This window comes from Cydia strobilella, chromosome 19 (genome assembly GCF_947568885.1).
Source record: "Cydia strobilella chromosome 19, ilCydStro3.1, whole genome shotgun sequence".
In the NCBI taxonomy this organism is placed as follows: Eukaryota; Metazoa; Arthropoda; class Insecta; order Lepidoptera; family Tortricidae; genus Cydia; species Cydia strobilella.
The window spans coordinates 7,870,791-7,892,086 of record NC_086059.1 but is presented as its reverse complement, the minus strand read 5'-3'; positions in this window follow the sequence as shown (position 1 = coordinate 7,892,086).

Sequence of the window (21,296 nt, the reverse complement as noted above, 5' to 3'; positions counted from 1 at the left end):
TCTCTAAATACGAAATTTGGGTTGGGTATATTTGTAGCACCTAATGGCAATGTGTCATAAATGTTACTATTTAATTTTGTTATCAAGAGAGAGACCTTTTTTTCTTCCGAAATGTCATGTAATAACTTGTAATTATAACAATGCAGTTGTTCATCGTAACTCCTCCAATTTCCACCACAATTTTTTTCTAAACTCGTAATACGGAGCATGACTGGTGAGACATCTTAATGTTTTTGGTTTTTTTCTTATTCTGGAAGCAATTTTCGTAAGTCGACGATACTCTGATTTGAGCCTGGCGATGATCGTAATTGTTTTATGAGTTGCGATAATGTATCCTTTTTTAATTCTTGTATTACCACTTGCAATTTTTATTTTAAATTCCTCTAGTAGTGACATTATCGATCTTTAGATTGTACCTCATTTTCATTACATTATTACCTAAAGATCTCTAAAAGCATATGTACTTAGTGGAATCTAATTGTAATAAATTTGAGTTTTGTATTACATTATTGCTATTATTAAGGGTATCTCAAAGAATTAGTAATTACTTAGTGCAATCAAATTGTGGTTAATTTTAGTTTTGTGTTACATTATTACTCAAAGATTTCTAAAAGTATCTTATTTGTTTTCTTTTAATAAATAATTTCGTCATCATCGTATTTTTATGAATTCCTTTAACGAGATAAATCATAATTTGATTACTTTAACTTAGCAAAAAAACCACAAAGTACCCAATTGTGCTTTTTCAGCTTCTAGATCGATTAGTAACATAAGCACAACTGTGTACTTGTGCTTTTATTTCTTAGACATCATAGTGCAAAACTAACACAAAAAACATAAGTACGCACTTATGTCATTTAATCTTAGTAAAGATATTTTTATTCTATTTGTTTTACGAGGTAGTAACTATTTTTTCTAAATAACTTATTTAAATAAATAGATAATCGAATAATTTATAATGCATAAAAATTCTACACTATTTCTTTGTTCATTAACAAAAGTTTCAACTTTGTACTTAGAATTTAACCTATTTGAACAGGAGCGCAAAGTTTTTTGGCTTTTTCTCGAAACTTACTTTTTGTCAGTTATGGTTTTTTTCCTTGAGACGGCAGATATATCGTGTATGTAAATAAATGCTTTACCCATTTGAAACTACCATTTTGATCCCAAACTGTCAATGTGAGGAAAACTCTAACAAACAAAAACTCAGTAACGGGAAAGGGCAAATTCAATTAATTGTTCCACATCGCACACCTTTTGAAGTTTTCCAATTAGGAGAACTCGTGTAAGACATTTGGAAGATTTAACTAGAGGCCTGAAGTAAAAATACTTGGTAATTTCGTGTGAAATACTTGTAAACTTAAATTTCTGACTTACCTATCCAATAGGGTATTCCACAAATTTGTATTAATGGTATCAGTCGATCAGGTTTGTTTTGAGGATCAAGTCTGTATAGAACCCATTGTCTTAAAGCAATACAAAAGTCACAAATGATGGTCAAAGTCTGGCAAACGAAACGCTTCTAACAAATTGGCATTACATCGTGACGTCAGCATGTAACGTCGCTATTGCTTAGAAGCCGTGGAAAACAAGGAAATTGCGATTTTGTCGGTGAAATATTGCATTTATGTGTATTATTGCCGTACAATATATTGCTACCTATATTATATTGCCTTATATTCTTAATAAAATGTAGGGAATCGAATGGTACCATTTTTTTTTCCTATTTGGAAGTAATTTTTTTTTAAACTGAAGCCTTGTATTTATTTATTATTCATATATATTTTTTAAGTTTCCAATTTATTGTGATAAATTGCCCATTATTTGTCAGTTTGCGCTGCCATTAACCCTGTCGCCGCCAAAAGCTTGAACTCAAGTTTATAGATGTTGCCACCCACCTGCCAGCAACTGCATACGAAGTTGAAAGAGTACGACATAAAACTTGCGTGGCGTGGGGGTGCCACATCGCTTTTATTTCCTTGGCGGCTAAAAAGTTAAAAGTACCAGGTAAAACCTTTTTTCCCGATCCCATATTTGCTATTTTAAGTAACTACGGGTTTTAATAAGGTCATTATAGACCGGCATATAAAATTTGTGGTTAGGAAGACCGTCATAGGTCATAGGGCAAGAATTCTCGCATTTGTATACGTACTTGGTTCAGACACAGATAAAAGAATGAGCTTCAGTAATCATTAATCATTTAGTGTCAGATTGTGCATGTTACAATAGTATGTTCGAATAGTGTATTCGAATTTTAAATAGTCTGAAAATGTTAAGAAAATCAAATCATATTGAAAAGTAGGCTTCAATATTTGCAAGTTTACTAATAGATATACAGTAATTTTTAGGGTTCCGTACCGAAAGGGTAAAAACGGGACCCTATTACTAAGACTCCGCTGTCCGTCCGTCCGTCACCAGGCTGTATCTCGTGAGCCGTGATAGCTAGACAGTTGAAATTTTTAAAGTTTATGTATTTCTGTTGCCGCTATAACAACAAATACTAAAAACAGAATAAAATAAATATTTAAGTGGGGCTTCCATACAAAAAACGTGATGTTTTTGCCCTTTTTTGCCTAATGGTACGGAACCCGTCGTGCCCGAGTCCGACTCGCACTTGGCCGGTTTTTTATTCTACTTAATTACACAAACCTGTAAAAAACGAGTAAGTAATAAATAATTCCCGCAACTGCATCCCTCTCGATTTCACCATACTTACTCTTTAAGACTATAAGTACATCCCTCTTCGAACCACACTCGTGTAAATGCCTTTACATTTAACTTGTAACATGTAGAGATAATGCGCACATCTGTGACCCCTACAAAAGACAACTTTGCTACAACATTATACGCAGAGTTTCGGGTGGAATTAGCCGGGATATAATTGAATGGCAGAGTTTGTTCTGATTGTGGTATTATTTTGATACGTGTACGAGTATAATGCGTCTTGGGGGGAATTTGAGCGTGCAGCACAAACATGATTAAAAATTTGTTGACAGAGCCTTTGTTTAAGAAATGAAGGCTTTCGCTTCTACACATTGATTTCATGTTACTCATCTCATTAGGCGAAATGTTTTGTTTGAATTTGTACTAATAAAAGTTAATGATAACGCAATTTTAATCAACAAATTATTATTTTTATGATTATTTTGGACACATTTTGGATATGGGTGGGATTATAACGGGGGTGAATATATTTTTCCTCAGTCTTCTGTTGACCACGAGCGCTGTAAGACGACTAAATGTATTTTAAAAAAGCCTGGCCGACGGTTATTGTGGCACATTGATTGTCCCGACACACTGTCGTTCGTCAAGCAAGAGTAATCCCGCTTTAATCCCAAGTCCGTCCGCAATTTACTCGCCAAAAGGCGCGGTCCGGCAGCAAATTATGCCACTGATCGATGTAGACGTACGAACATAAAGAACTTTTTCACATGTCATTCTTCTAAGTTTTGTTTTTCAACCGTAAGCTGAATAAAAGTTTTTTAAGGAATATAATATACGTAGAATGTTTTAATTTTCATGCTTGTAAAATTCCTTCTGATGATGGTGGTGGCGTAAGCTGTAAACCAATTTTACTAATTAACATTTCTAAAAGGTTTTCCTGTGATCTATAGGTAAAGATCTATTTTGTGTATTTTTTTTTAATTTGACCCAGTAGTTTCGGAGATAAAAGGGGAGAATGGCCATTTTTTGCCTATTTTCTTGAATAACTTCTAAACTGTTTATCTTAAAATTATAAAAAAATACAGTTGAGATTCTCACAATGAGCTCTTTCATTTAGTAGACTAAATAGTAGGTACCAGATTTAACAAAATAAAGACAAAAAAATTATGATAAACTGCTATCCAAAAGAATGGAACCAGTAATCACGCAGAAAAAAACTCCTTCCGTGAACGATCCGGTTGTGGAAATGAACTCCAAGCTGCCAAGGTTTGAGTTTGACAGTAATGGGTTCTTCAAAAGAGGAGTGTAAATAAGTTTCTAAAGAATGGGCAACTTGCATGTGACATCCTCGGGTTGCAGGAGGCGTCCATAATTATCAGACGGGCCGGGACGGGTATGCAAAAAAGTCAGATCAAACCAAATTGGCAGTAAATAAGTTAAATCACATTTACAAACGGGTCTATCGCGAATTTATTTTGTTACCTTTATTTACCGACGTTTCGACACAGACGTTTCGTTTCGATTCGTTTCTTTGGATGTGTGCGCGGATGTTGTGAGTGTTGCGTGTCGGACTATTGACAATAATTAACATTCATGTGTAGTGGGTGGTTTGAAAATGTGATGTCTACCTCAAACTTTAAATGCACTTTTCGTGGGGTAGTCACACCAATCTCTGTTTTGACATTTTGCTGGGACGTCAGCTAGCAGCGACCACGACCAGTGAAACCTGTGTCGAAACGTCGGTAAATAAAGGTAACAAAATAAACTCGCGATATACCCGTGTGTAAATGTGAGTAAATAAGTTACTAGTTATCTGAATATTTATACTGTTTTTCTACCTTTCAATAAATACTTAAATTGGGATTTTTACAACATGATTATTTATGCCTAATCTCCAGTAACAACGCCCCCTGTCTAAACTGTCACAATCAATTCTATCAGGCCTAATATTGTATAGTCTATGTGCCGCCGGAAACCTAGTTATGACAAGTTATTCAAGTTACCGGAATATAGTCATTTGGTTGCCAAGTGCGGTCAGAAGCTATTGCGAGCTTGACTTTGAATAATAATAACGATACCTCCTAAGTATTAAGGTCAAGGGTGTGTTTTTGATGAGTGATTTCGGAAAATTACTTTACAAAGGTTTAATTGTATTGTACCTATCAACTACATTGGCAGAATACCAGCGATGTGGCTTGCCGCATCACAATGCTGAGCCAGCGCCTTTTCTGTGCCACGACACATGGCTTCATAAAGTAACAGTTTTTAGTAATTAAGTTGTTTTGCATGTTCTTTTGTTGTACTTTTCAATGCCATGTATGTTGTGGGCATGAATAAATAAATTATCTATCTATCTATTTTAACGTGAAACTTAAGGCTTTCCTGTTCTCGAGAACTAACCTATTTTGAGCACCTTGTGGTTTGAGCATTGAACAACATATTGCCTAAATCGGTAGGACTTGAAAATATTAGATAAACATATTATTTAATTGTTGTAAAGTTCAAATAAGAAAGGGTTTTGAAATTCGGGTTAAATTTAAGGAACTGTAAGGGACTTACGGGAGTGAAAATGAGTTGAAGCTTTTTAACTGAATTACTACCTACTAATTGTACTTGGGTTGGCATGGTGGATGGAGGACGGGGTAGTGGACATCCACCGACCCGCTGGGTAGACATAAATAATTAGGCGCCTATCATTAGGACGGCGGAAAATCGTGCAGAATGGAGAGCTTTGGTGCACAAAACAAATGACTTCATGTGGTCGCGACCCTGAGTCACGAGGAAACAATTAAAATGAAGAACAACCCAAAAGTCTAGTTTTTGTAAATATTTGAGTGAATAAAGATTAGCTCATATAAACGCGTGACTACATAACCTAAGTTTCTGCGCACGCCGGGTAAAATTCAATAAGATGCCCCCGGAACTGTTTTAAATCCACAAGGTGTTCAGCAAACTCTGTAAAAAAACAAAGAAAAAGCAGTGTTTTAACGAGACTTTAATGAAACAACGAGGACCCGGATACCCGCGGAACTTTCCCGATATTTGAGTAACTAGGGAAACCTTTTTCTTTGTCATCCCATTTTCAACTACTGTTTAGTCGCGTTTGAGAGCTACGAGTACGTAGCACCTTGAAACTCTAAGGGCCACTTGCACCAATCACTAACCCGGGGTTAACCGGTTAAACCTGGAGTTACCATGGTTACCAGTACAATTCGACACTGGGTTAACGGTTTAACCGCTTAACCCCGGGCTAGTGGGATGGTGCAAGTGGGCCTTAACTATACCCGACGGAAAAAAATGCGTGTGTAGGTATTGTATAAAAATATAAAAGTTTGACCGCAGAATGTATAGAGCGCCCCAGTTAGTGCAAGCAAGACTCGCAGTGCACTTGAGGTGCAACAATAAGCCAGGGATCTTATACCGGTATAGTTTTCTTACAAATTAACCGTAGTTTAATTTAGGTATCTCGGCTGTGAATGTTTTTTTTTTTTTCATTACATCAGCTTATCTGATAATTATTTATTAATAACAGTTGATAATAACAAAAAAATATTGCGTATGCAATGCAATATTTTGATTTTAAATAATGCTAGCAACTATCCCTGCAATAAGTTCAAGCGATCGTATCATACCCGTACCTACCTATGAATATCAAAAACGTAACAAATTTTAAAATCAAATCATCGCTGAAGGTCAAGTATAAGGAAGCATAATAAAAACTTTTAAAAAGCAATATGAATCAAGGGGAACCCTTGTGTGCGAGTTTGACTCATACTTGGCTGAATAAGTGGTTCAAATTGCTGCAAAGTCCCATTTATAACTTTCTTTGATCCTCAAAATACCAAGAGATTAGATTTCTTTCGAAACACCAATTTTCAAATCGACATGCAAAAGAGCCCAGGCCGTCTCGCTAAATAAATAATCCGAATCAGAATTTGTAAAATCCCTATGTGAATCCGTGGTGTGTGACGTGACGTGACTTCGTATGCTGGCAACAATCGTATGTCAACACAGACATATACATCTATGTAGACCACGCAAACCAACGTGCGAACTCTCTTGCCTTATTGCTGAACACATTTCATACATGTTTAGTCATAACCAAACTACTTTTGTAATATTTAAATCTCTGTTTCTGGCGTGACACCTTAAACATTTTCCATTAATTATTTACTGAAACCCAAAACTAGCTATGTAGCGTTTAAGAAAATACACATATATTTAAATATTAATTGATTACACCTTGTAGGTTATTTTCTAAGTAAAATTCCAGATCTAGAGCAGAGCCCAACTGGGGAGGTACCTCCATCTTACAGAAAACCGCAGCCAAATAACACTAGACCCTACTAATAGTGTTGTGTTCCTGCCGGTGAGTAAGGTTGCCAGAGCTCGAGGGAGAGGAGTGTTAGGGTCGGCAACGCGCAATTAACTCCTCTGGAGTTGCAGGCGTACATAGGCTACGGAGACTGCTTAACATCAGGCGGGCCGTATGCTTGTTTGCCACCGACGTAGTATAAAAAAAATAGTAGACCAGGTGTAACATGTCGACGGAAAAAAGACAACATGAAACCACAAGGGTCAAATTCTGGCAATATTCAACGGAAGCTTAAAACAAACAAAGGCATGTATACATAATAGGTCGGTACTGCATATGTCTGTGCATGCATCTCTCATGTCTGTGCATGCATCTCTCATCTCAGAGCACGTCGCCATGTTTCATGTTGGACCTCAAAGCCATCGTCAGGCCGTGTCTTTGATTTAGCCTCCGTCATGGCATGAATAAATGGGCTCGGACGTAATATGGTTTGTCACGGGCGCGGTAGCGTAGGCTAGATGTAATAACGTGCACGTCGATTGGCAAAGCAAGCGGGAGGTTTGAACTGAGCTGTCAATATTCGTCATGTACAGAAAATGTGCATACAAGTTGAACGCACAATGCGGTATTTGACTACTACTATTCAAATCAGTTTCTTTTTTCGAACTGTCAAAACAATTTTCTACTATGGGATTTATATAAACACTAGCATGTGACGTCGTGATTAAGGTACCTACTCTTTATAGTTTTATACGGGTTTTAAAATATAAATTGTGTCTAAAAATAACTGCTGTCTACGTTTCTCTATTCTTATATCTTCTGGTACTTTCTTTCTTGCATGGTGTAAAATAATTTATTTTTCAACACACTTGCTTAAAAACGACGATTTTATTCCACCGATTTTTGGCTTATAATCCTAGATATTAAACACGCGTGCTCTTTCAATGTATTATTCCACTTGTGCTTTTTCATTATATTATCCGACTGAGTTAAGAAGGTAACTGATTGCTAATAATATGCATGGAAAGGGAGCCTTCTTTAATTGGTTGGACTGGCGGGCACCGGCGCGCCCAATCGCCTGCGCGGTGCGCGGCCCGGCCGGCCCACCCGCCGCGCCGCCCGCGGCCGGGGCGAGGGGCGGCCGGCAGTATGACAGATGATGCAACACACAATACTAACTGTTTTAACTATTAAAATTTGATTAATATGAGTTTCTTTTTTTTCTCGCAAGTGTGTTGAAAAACGTCGTATGAAACGCGTGTGCATTGGTCATTACACACATCGGCTTTCTTATTGCGCGCTCGCTTACAGCTCGCGCGCACAATATCGCCTCCTGTGTAATGACCAACTTAGCACACTTGTATCATAATGTACTATTAAATACAGTCCAATTCCCTTTTGTGGGGGTTTTCTACTAAAAGAAGGCCTATAAAATATTTTCTTACTTTCGTTATTTTAATACGGCATTTGTTACGGCAAAGGGAGGTCGCTTACCACGTGGTGGGCAACCGTTACCAAAGACATGGAGCGAGCGCAGACTAACATATCGACAACCCAGGACAGAAAAACCTGCCGCCTTCGAACGAGGAGGGCCGACCCCAAATAACGGGGCATGGCAAAGAAGAAGAAGACTTGTTATTTTAATATAATTAATCATAGCAGTTGGATTTGAACGAAAGAAAATAGAACAATTTTGCAAAATGTAAGATCTTTCATTAATAGGGCCCGTTTTAGAGTCTATACCCAAATGACAACTTTTAGGTATGGACCATAAAACCCGAAAGTTGTTTGCTAAAGGCACAGGGCGGACACGCTATACATCAAAAATCACTTGCGTTTCTATGTGTGAACGGCACGTCTATACACGCGTCATACGGCATTGTGTGAGTAAGTTGCTTAAAAATAGTACTGAGCGGCCGGCAAACGGCCGTCAATCTGCTGTCGCGGGGCGAGGTAATTCGAGACGGGGCGGGGCGGTGCGTGGCCGTTCTGTATGATAATACTATTATTTATTCTGTGCTAAAGGTATCATGCCGTTAAGTTTTACGTTGTCTTTAAGATAATTTTTTTTTAATGTTTGCAGGTCATTAAAAGCTGTACGTATAATAAAGCATCATTACCATGATAATTATTTAAGACCTTGTTAATGCAATTACCCGCCAATCATCCCCTTCTCTGCTTCTGTGTTAAGATATTACATTAACTATAATTATTTTGTGTCAGATCCATAAACACACGTCCCGACCGTCGCTTATCCTTCCACTTATCTGTCTATAGATGTACATACTATCACTTATCGTGTTGTCTGTCTTATAACTATAATTTCGATTTCGAGGTTGGTCCCATAGTAAAAGTTGCTTAGTATGATCCCAAAACCTCCCTGGCAACGGAAATGCACTTATTTTTTAGCCACTGTGTAGACAGTCATTAGAGTAGATCATTACAGCTGGTCTTTCAACGACTTAAATAGGGCCCTTAGATCCAAGCATAGGTCTACACATTCCATATTAAAGAATAAACATTTGGAATTCCGACACGTAGTGAGAGCCAGTTAGCATACATACCAAGCAAACCTGTTTTTAAGCGTCTATTCCGCAAGCATCTTCTGTCAGAAGAATTTAAATAATGTTCTCCATCTTGTATGTACTAATATGTATTAGTTTATTTTTTGTATATCATATAAGTATTAGTATTTAATCATAATTTTGTTAGTTTACTTTATTATGTTTATACATATATATACATAATATTTGACTTTTTTTGGTTCTATTTCTCGTCATAATTCATGAATCTATCCTGCACCAACATTTATGTCTCTGTTTGACCTAATGGTTGACTGGTAGAGAATGCCTTTTGGCATTAAGTCCGCCATTTGTACATTTTTCTTTGCTTGTGCAATAAAGTTTTGAAAAAAAAAAATACGCGTACACTTCGTGCAGTCAGTCAATGTCAATTCAAATATATATTTCAGACAGTAACAACCTGCATAGTAACTAAAACTTCCTTTGACTGGCAACATTACTTAACTCTGACTAGTTTCAGCATTATCTAGCTAAATTCTAACACAGAGACAGAAATTGTAATAGAAAGTGCTCAATATGGGGTTCTTCAAAAAAATGGTGTACAGGTTTTTAAAAGGTCGGCAACGCGCATGTAACACCTCTGGAGTTGCATGCGTCCATAGGCTACTGTGCCTGCTTACCATCAGGCGGGCCGTATGCTTGTTTGCCACCGTTGTGGTATGAAATAAAATAACCCCACTAGACATCAAATTGAGGGTTTTTTTTAGGCATGAGAAAAGTTGTACCTATATTTGTTGTACCATCACGCAATAAACAGACTGAACGGATTATCACTCTCTACTTCAGGCTCCAGCAATGTTTTTCAATTCATGTTTGTGAAAAGACTGGACACCATTTAATTATTGTGCCGTAAGCTCGATCAGTATGCTATAAAAAAGTTTGTTGTCTTTTTTTTTTCTTGCAAAATGACCATATTTTGTGAATTAACAGCCAAATGAATTATCAATTATTTGCATATTAGTGTTATTTTAACCACAACATGATATTCCTTAAAATGAGAAAATTAATATAATGAACCTTAACGAATATCATCATCCTAGTTTAAGAGCATGGCTCTTGTCGGTGGAGTATGCGCCAGTTTTCTCGGTCCTCGGCCAGGTTCTTTAGGTTCCTGGTCCGGGTCCTGTAAGACACGACATTTGCTTTCGCTTTCAGTTGTTGTGTGTAGCTTGCTCGTGGTTTTCCGCGGCCTCTTCTCGCTTCTATCTTGCCTTCTAATATAGTGTTAAAGAAAGTGTCGTGTCTTATCAAGTGACCAATATGTGTAAAGTGACGAATATGTTTACCCGTTATAATATTATTATAAACTTCATAATGCATTGCCGGGCCAGAAACTCGTCGTACCTGGGTTAAATTTAATTTGCGAATGTGGGCTGACACTTGATAACGTTAGTCAAGCCACGGGACTAACATATTTAAACAAATATTGTGGAAATATTTCATAACATTGAGGGGTTTTGTACAGGCTTTCGTTCACAGCATTCCTGGAAAATTACGTATAAATATAAATACAATAAATAAACTGGTTTTTACACTTTTCACAGTGGTGTTTCGTTACGTAAATTGTTGTAAAGTAATATTGGTCTAGGGTAAAAATAATGAAAAAATACTATTAATTTCACAATGTTAATATGCAGAGAAGAAAACAAGGATTACGTGTGTGTGAAGCGGTCATCCCCTTTCCACAGTGTACCATACGAGTACTACCGTACTATCAATTTGCGTAGTAGTAACAAAGTGACACTACGAAGAGTACGAAGCACTATTAAGTGCTCTTAAATTTTGTTAACGAAACAAACCTTTCCTTCCAAACACCGATTAGTTCCCATTACATCTGACTCACATAACAATGTCCTGTTAAAAGCATCGAACCTACTGGAGGCCTATTCTGACTAAACAATTGGTTAAAGGTTTTGTTATAATTTAAATCATGTAACCTTGACGGTCACTTACCTACTATAATTGGTGCACGCGAAATATGCACTGAAAGTCGTCTATTTTAGGCATCTCGCTTCTATAGGTGTGTTAGTGGAATGTGTACGCAAAAAAAAAACACAAATCAATGTACAGTTTAGGAGTTTGGCACACGCATACTAGAGGTCAACACAATTTTTTTGACCCGCAGTTCTTAAAAAAAATCCCTTAGGAGGGGTGCTAGTAAAACAAAGAAGCACGGCCGTGCCATCCTTTTATCGAAGCCATTCAGGCCATTTTCGACGTCCTGTAATTTTGTGCTGTATTTTTTTTCAGAAACCTATCCCGTGTGGTATCATATGAAAAAGCTTTTTGAGGCGATTCTAAAAATATACCACCTCTATACCACATCATTACAAAAAAAATATGACAGCACACCCCCTCTTAAGGGATTTTTTTTAAGAACTGCGGGTCAAAAAATTTGTTTTGACCTAGAGTATGCGTCTGCCAAATGGCTAAGCTGAACATCGATTTGCGGTTTTCTTTGGGATTGGGCTCGTACGCCGTCCACTATGTGATATATAGTAAAAAATATATATATGCACTCTGAATTGTTTTGACGTCATATATCATAACAAGATCAAAACCTTAACAAATTGTTGAATCACGATCAGCATGTTGCACTTAGACGCCGAGACCGTTTCCCCTTGAAAACTTGATCACGTTAATTGTACGCCTCTAGGGGACGCTTATGAATTAAATATAAGGCTTGGAGTGCAATTTGATGGTTGCAAACCTGCGAGATTTGGTCTTGTAGGGCACTGATTCAGTTTCGAGAGAGGAGAGGTATTTAAGAAAGACGAAATTTACTACAGTATTTATACGGATTTAGTCTCCAAACTGACTTACTTTGGTGGGGACATTGGTCGCTGGACTTTGGTCACATAAATATATATAGGTACACTAGTTTTTTTTTTCGAAGTAACGTACCTAACTTACCGCATATTTTGAACAAAACCCCTAATTTAAATAAACACTTGGTCTGTAGTGAAATATAGCATCAAATAAACATGCTATAACTATTTAATCCGGAGGTCGCGGGTTCAATCCTGGCTCGTACCAATGAGTTTTTCGGAACTAACGTACGAAATATCATTTGATATTTACCACTAGCTTTTCGGTGAAGGGAAACATCGTGTGGAAACCTGTATACATCCGCGAAGAAATTCAAAGGTGTATGTGAAGTCTCAAACCCGCATTGGGCTAGCGTGGGGACTATAGCCCAATCCCTCTCGTAGTCGTGAATGAGAAGAGGCCTGCGCCCAGCAGTGGGACGTGTGTAGGCTGTAATATTATTATTATTATGAATTACTATACAACCATATCTAAGCATAGCATCTTAAAAGAGGTATCGGTAGGTATCCCCAATTTCATTCAGTTTGAGAGACAGTTCAGTTTTTGCCATTTTGGCAATGTATTCTTAAAACAAACAATTTAAGAACCTCTTCCAAACAATAAGCTGTTAAAAAAAATTAATTACATAAAGTATCTACAAATGCATTTTGATCTAAGCTTTTAAGCTAAGCTTACGAAGCTTTTCTGGGAACTTTCTCACAGTCCAACTTTTAATGCTGTGGATTTTTCCTTAGTTTCAAATGGTATCGTTCCGCAATCATCGCAAACGTATTGATATTCTAGCGAAGTGTAAAAGACTAAAAAATACCAGGTCTTTTGAATTTGATTTGAATGAATGAATAAATTATATGGTTTTTGCTATTATTCACTAAAACGGGACTTAATAATTACCACCGACGATTGGAAGACGGGCATTGCCTTCGTGGTATCGGTTTAGTGAATAATATTAGCGAAGATGTGTTAAAACTGAAAGTTTAAATCAACGGTATTTGTTTACCGATTTAGCGATAATCACGAAAAATTGTGGTTAAGCTTCTACACAGCATATTTTGCTACATAGCGGGAAAACCATGTAATAGGTACGCTAAAACATCGATAATTATTATATTTATGAGCACAGCATAACAATGAGGCCAATTCGAGACGACTTTCGTACAAAAGTACGAGACATAATAATTGTACATTTTGATATCTAAATGATGTCATTTAGTTATTATTGGCGCGTGCATGTCGCTCGTACTTGTTCGCACAGATATTGGCGCGAGCGCGACGCACGTACTACTAGGTAGTAATATTTATTAGTAGATGTCATTCCCATCACGGAATAATGGTTTTCCGGACCGGAACCCCGGGTTAGAGGGATGATGCAAGTGGCGCTAAGTAACTTACTACCTTCTTACTTACTTAGTTACTTATTTTTCTATGCTGAAACATACTAATAAAATTAAATTTATGCTCCCTGTATCAGTTAACTCAGTTTAAATTCAATTAACGTCAACGAGTTATGTCCCAAAGATGCAGAACTTTGTGGAATGGAGCACGTTGATTACGGTAACCTCACCCGAGCACAAGGTCCCTAGAGGGTACTAAGAGACCGTACGATAGCTGCTACAGATAACCTCACATATATTCAAGATGTACCATTTAAGATTAGTGGCTCTCTGACCTGTAGACCTCGCGAGCAACGCTTAAAACTGAATAAATGTATGGCATTTTGTAAAAAAATCTATTTAATTATCGAATCTGAACTCATAAAACACAAGAATCGGTTGAGAATTGAGACCTGTAGAGGAGAACACCTGGACATGCGAAAGCATTTTCGGTCATGACCTCTTGACACAATATGGTACCAATTTTCATATGAAAACGCAACCAACTCATTTCACTTAAAGACCTGTTTACGACGTCCGTTTCTTCGGGCCGAAGCCGAAGTACAGATGCAAGCCGGAAACATTGATGTGATTGGCACTTATTTGACCAATGACAAACAGCCTTTTGACTGATGTTGAAGGTATATTATTGCAGCTTTACAAAATACTAGCTTTTGCCCGCGACTTCGTCTGCGTGGAATTAGTTACAGCAGTTAGAGTAAGTATAGCGCCTGGATAAAATCGAATGGCAATAATTTTGAGCATTACGCAATTCATAAATTTTATCATTTCCACCCCCTTTTCATCCTCTTTAGGGACGACTTCCGACATAAAAACTATCCTATGTCCTTTCCCGGGACTTAAACCATCTCTATGACAAATTTAAACTAAATCCGTTCAGCGGTTTAGGCGTGAAGAGGTAACAGACAGACAGACACACTTTCACATTTATAATATTAAGTATGGATTAGCGGTAAACATGGGATGTATTACTATAGTTACAACTATTGCAGCCGGTGTCTTCTATATTGAAAGTAAAGTTAGGACTCGACAGTGCACAGTTTAAATCGTAAACGCTTCGTAATACGGAGTCTGTTTAAGGTATGCGACGGCAGACTATGCATTAGAGATATGTCAGTTAAGATATCAGCAATTCACATAGTAACATTCGACAGCCAACTGCGCTTTGAGATAACCAAGTCTTGTGCCATTTACACACATTTGCACGTGCACACAAACATCTGCACAGCTGCATTGAAATACGGGACACAACACAAGGTAGAAAAAAATATTGCACCAAACTCATTTTGACAAGCATGCAAGTTTTGCATAATACAGGTTGGCCCAAAATTACTTTGACAATTTTTTTTTTATTTTTCTCACTTACACATCTTTTACAAAATGTCAATAAAAATTAAAACTACAATGATTCAACTGTAACAAAATATTATCCTTTGGCTTTGATACACAAACGCAAATGTTTGTTAAAATTGCAATAATATGCAAAGTTAAAAAACCGGCCCAGTGCGAGTCGGACTCGCATTGCAAGGGTTCCGTACATTACACAATTTAAACAATGTATTTTTTATGTGAAATGTCTTTAAAAAACCCGTAGGGGTCGGATCAAAAACTAAGTAATTAAGCCCGACTCACGCTTGACTGCACATTTTTAATAGGTTTTCCTGTCATCTATAGGTAAAGATCTATTTTGTGTATTTTTTCAGTTTTGGCCGAAACTACTGTTCGGAGATAAAGGGGGGAATGGTCATTTTCTGCCTATTTCCTTGAATAACTTCTAAACTGTTTATCATAAAATTATAAAAATAATATATTTGAGATTCCCACAATGAGCTCTTTTATTTGGTATGTAACACCATATAGTTTGAAAAACTTTATTATTTAATTTTCTCATTTACCCTAAAAGTGGCCCCCGTGCTTAAAATTCATTTGTTTACGTTATATGTCCGTCTTTGGGTCACAAACTTACATACGATTACCAAATTTCAACTTAATTGGTCCAATAGTTTCGGAGAAAATAGGCTGTGACCGACGGACAGACAGACAGACGCACGAATGATCCTATAAGGGTTCCGTTTTTTCCTTTTAAGGTACGGAACCCTAAAAAACATTGTCAACTTATTTTGGGCTACCCTGAAATGGGTTCGGCTTTTGTGATTGTTAAATTTACTCATTTAAATGAAACAAAGCTTGAGTTTTAATTCCGTATGCCATCCATTAAAGGGACTGACTATCAGTCCGCCGGACAATATCGGCCTGTCAGAATATAATAGAATAAGAACAAAACCTATTACAACAAAAATTAGAACAAACAAAACAAAAACAATACAAACAAAAACAACAAAACAAATTTAGAACAAAAATTTGACAGTTCCGAACAACTGACAGGCCGATATCGTCCGGCGGACTGATAATCAGTGGGCCCCTTTAGCAACCAGTGTACATTGGGCTGCGAAATTGCATTGAGAAAATTATGAATGAATCCATTGATAAAGTCGCCATGCACTTTTACGGCTGATGGTACTTCACAGATGCTTTAAGCTATCATAGCCTCATCAATCAATCAATCAAACATGATAATACAATTAATCAGACTGTCGTCAGATGTCACATAATAGCACTAGCGCTTCACAGGACACTGTAAAATACAATAAAGCAGAAAAACAAAGGAGGTATAATATTAAATCAACTTCTAAATAGCGTTCTAAAACTAGGTATATTATTAGAGTTTTGAATGATTCACGGTTAGTTTCACTAGACTTATATTGACCGGGATATAGACCGTGATTACCTTTTGTATTATTTGTGAGCTCCCGATATTTCGACGCAGTCTACACAACTTTGACACCCACCCGCTATCGTCAGTCACCCGTGAACATGATGCATGTAACTGCGTCGAAATATCGGGAGCTCACAAATAATACAAAAGGTAATCACGGTCTATATCCCGGTCAATATAAGTCTAGGTATATTATCTTTCCAAACCATAACCCCTGACCTCCGTCACATATTTGGTCACCTATCACTTTTCAGGTAAAGTAATACGTAAATTTACCTGGCTCCTTTTGGTTGGTTGCAAAAATCTTCCAGGAAATAAAACTGGAGACCAGACGCGGGTATATTTATTAAATAATTTTCGTATTAGGACGACATAAAGAGTCGTGACAACGCCGAACCAGTATTGCCGCAACAGTAATGCAGCTGCAGTTGTCATTCGTGTGTCACCTTTAGCTTGGTCTGCTACACTACAGTCGAACAATATAAGCAAGACAAACAAATTAATACAGTCGAAGAAAAAAACAAAGCATGAAAGCGGTGAAGATATGAAAGGTAACTGCAGGTATTAACGACCCCCTTAAGGCAATTTTAGAATCGACCATAGTTTTTAAGTATGCAGGATGCCCTCACATATACTTTTTCATTTTTATATGCTAATATTATGTTTATAAAAGGTAATTACTAAGTTACCTGTACCTAAATAAAGTATTATGATGAAAAAATATTTTTTAAAGTTACTGAGTCGATTGTTGCTATTTCCGACCCATAATAATGGCTGTGAAGTTATTAACGATTTTTAAGCAGCTATTACCGATCGTGATTAGAGAAGGTATGTGCCCAGCAGTGAGACGTTTATACCTAAGCTGGTGTGGTGACAGTTTCCATAGTGGATTAATTTGAAAATTTAGTACATTTTTATAGGTAGATTGAAATTTTCTATTTCCAATATGAATGAAAATTTTCCAGAATTTTCTAGGAACTTTCACGCTTTGCTTAGTTTGGAGAGATTGATCTGGGTCAGTTTGAGTGTGTGTATTTATAATAATAGGTACCTGTCATGTCACAAAAGTAAGTATGAAATGAAATGACCTATATATCTACGATCGGTAATAGCTTCCTATGGTTGCTATTACCGATTTCTATGAGTCGGTGATAAAATATGTAAGTACGAACATAAAATGCATTATTATTTTTATTACTTATATTATTTTAATTATTATCTTTATTTAATTGACCTTGTAACTACAAATCAGTTTGTAATTATGTAACATAAAAAAATATAAGCATATGTACGCAGTTTCAAGTAATAAAAAGTTTCACATGAATGTTGTACTACACAACATCGGAGCTCCAAAATATTATATTCATGGGTAATTTTACAACGCTAAAATTAGGAATCTAGATAATAATATGTATATCGGTAATAGATTTTTAAAAAGGCTTAATGTTTTGAGTTTTAACGGGTCCATAAAAATATGTGTTGGTATGTTATAATAATATAAAAGAATGAAAATCTAAACATTACGTTGTGGTCGTTACCAACTTACGGATCGTTGATAGCTGCTGCAACAAAAAGTGGTGAAGCTATCACCGTCCTATTTTAATTTAGTTTTATGGTTTAAAAAGTATTTTTTTAGATAAATTGTGATGTAAAAACAAGAATTTACAATTGAATGAATACATTTAGCAATAAAAAGTAAAGTACAGTAGTCAATTATTTTAATAAATGTCTTAAACAGAAAAGTCACGTTCTTACTTGAAAGTACAAGCGCCAGTATGACAAACCCTGCGTCCACGCCACTGCGTGTTTTGCATATTTTATCTTTTTTTCGAAGTACCACTCAAAATAAAGTTAAACTACCCGATACCCAAGGAACAAACGCTTGCGAAAGTTTATCTACCTACCGCTGAAATGGTTCTGGCAACGAAAACATATCTAATTACTTAAATAGATCGGTAATACCTGCAGATTTTCGATGGGTCGTTGATAGCTGCGTTTACCTTATATTTTTTGAGGTTTTTTAGGCGACAGTCTCTACCTACTACGATATCATATTTATTCCCGTATCACATAATAAAGAAGCCGCTGAAAAACAATCTCGAAGAAAACTATTTTGATGTGTCTTGAAGTCTCTTCGATGTTGAATTTAGATTAAATATTCAGAGGCGCATGTCATATTTATTTTATCAATCTAGGGATTGCACGTGTTCTTTAAACGCACGCTGGTTGCCGCCAGCGTCAAGTGTATACGCTCGGGGCGTGCCTTCCATGACGCGCGCGTAACTTTAACGACCTACGTGGGGCCACTAGGATCTTTGTAAAATACGTAAAAACTCTCGATCGAATCGTACAATTGTCTGTGAACTTGTTTCATTCCCCGGGGTCCCTTCAGTGCCCCACGTTGCCGTGACCCGAGTGGCCGAGCAGTTTTAGGCATGTGCCGCGAATACTGAGGACGCTGGTTTGATTCCAGACCTGCGCACTGAAGGCCTTGGCCAATTTTATTTTTCGTATATGACATCATCTATTTCAGGGCGCGTAGCCAACGTGCAATCGTTAACGTTTCGTAGCGTATCGTAGTCATCTCTCTCTATCACTCTTTCCAACTACGCAGCGTTAACGATTGCACGTTGGCTACGCACCCAGTTCAGATGAGACCAGATGTGTAGTTATTATTTTGGATTTGGAAGGCATAAAACTCCCATCTGTGATACCCTATTTATGTAACTTATTTGTACGTACATATTTAACGTTACAGTATTTTATTTCATGCTATAAAACATAGCATTTACTTCAATATAATAAATGTTTAAGATAAAGACATAGGTAATATAAATTTTATATTAAAGGAAAAAGGAAAAATAGATAAATTTACGCTTTCGGCAGGACTTGAACGACGTTGAGAGCAACAACGGAATTTAATAAATGTATAAAGACTTGGTGAAATGTTTAGTTCTTGTTTTTTTTATAGGCACAACGTCGGCGATAAACAACCATTGTCTGATAGTAAATAAGCGGTTACCATACCCTTTGGAAGCATGTAACTCAAGTTGTCACAAAGTTGCCAAAACACTGTACTCTTTCAAAGAGGATATAATAAGATAGAGTGGTACTGTCATAGCAAATTCTGTAACCGCTGTAAATTCACTGCCATCTATCGACATACTTTAAAACTAAAAATGAAGATTTATAAAAATACGTTAAAAGGTATTTAAATATGGATAAATGATTTTTTTATTTACATTAATTCTTTTTATATGATTTTGACCCATGTTCTTTCAATGATATGCGTTAAAATTATAAATAACAAACGAAACCGTCAACGCCCTCTATACGAGAGTAGGCCAAAACTAGTGGCGCCCTCTGATCGAGAATCAAATTTTCGTGATTTTCGAGTCACGTTTTTTCCTTAGACTGTATCCATCTATTACGGAGTTATATCTATCTTTGACTCTTTTGAGAAAACCTCGGTAGACTATACTTTATGTCTACCTTGTTTTATATGACAGAACGAGCGCGTAGCGTCTCTGTTTCAAAAAATCAGGCCAAAAATGCTTTCGTATTTCCGGCTGTAGGGCTGATCGCGTAACATGATGCATTTCTCAACCGATTTTCGTCAAATTTTGTGGGCAGGTTCGATATTTTTTTTCTGATGATTCAGTTTTTGGAAAATTGACAAAATGTGGGGGTTCGCTAGGTCTACAATTCACAGAGCTATTAGTTACTTATTTGACTACTACTATAGATACAGAGGACAAAATTTAACAAGCATGTAATAGTTTGCGAATCTCCATATCAAGTATAATAATCGGATTACGGTGAAAAGTTATATATTATAATAATGGCTTAGAGAACACTAGAACCCGCATAATGTTAATGATTAGCCACTGGCCTAGATTTTCTTAGATATATTAGCCTAATATTTGAGTACATAATATTGAAATTACAGAGCTGGGGACTTTTACTTTGCCTTTGGAGTACACTCACAATACATATTTCTTAGGCTATGAAATTGACAGTCAACTAATACATAGCACGCATATTGATAAAGTTCGTAATAGATTAGCATCGGCCAATGAAACTAAAGCCTCTAGTTACCCTAAAAACTCTATAAAACTGTATAATATGCCTATGTTCATAGTGTACTAAGGGTAAAAACGGGACCCTATTACTAAGACTTCGCTGTCCGTCTGTCCGTCACCAGGCTGTATCTCATGATCCGTGATAGCTAGACAGTTGAAATTTTTACAGATGATGTATTTCTGTTGTCGCTATAACAACAGATACTAAAAAGTACGGAACCCTCGGTGCGCTACTCGCACTTGACCGGTTTTGTTTTTCTACTGTTGCTGACAAAACTGGTTTGCCAAATTATATTTTGGACTAGCTTCTGCCCGCCACTTCGTCTGCGAGGGATGATGATTATTAGTATTCTGTGTCCTTTCTCAAATTATCTCTATACCAAATTTCATTCAAATTAGTTCAGCGCTTTAAGACAGACCGATTTAATTTCACATTTATAATATTAGTAGGGATAGTCTAGGGATTATCATTATATACCTACCAAGGTGCATACATCAACTTGTAAAATCAAAAGCCGAAATTCCTCCCGCCAACCCTAAGGGACACACGGGTTCGTAAGGTGTTTATTCGTACGTAAAATTCGATGCCCACGGGCGACCATAAATCATTCAGATAAGTTATTGAGGCCGCTGCCTTGTGTCTATTAACTATACCTA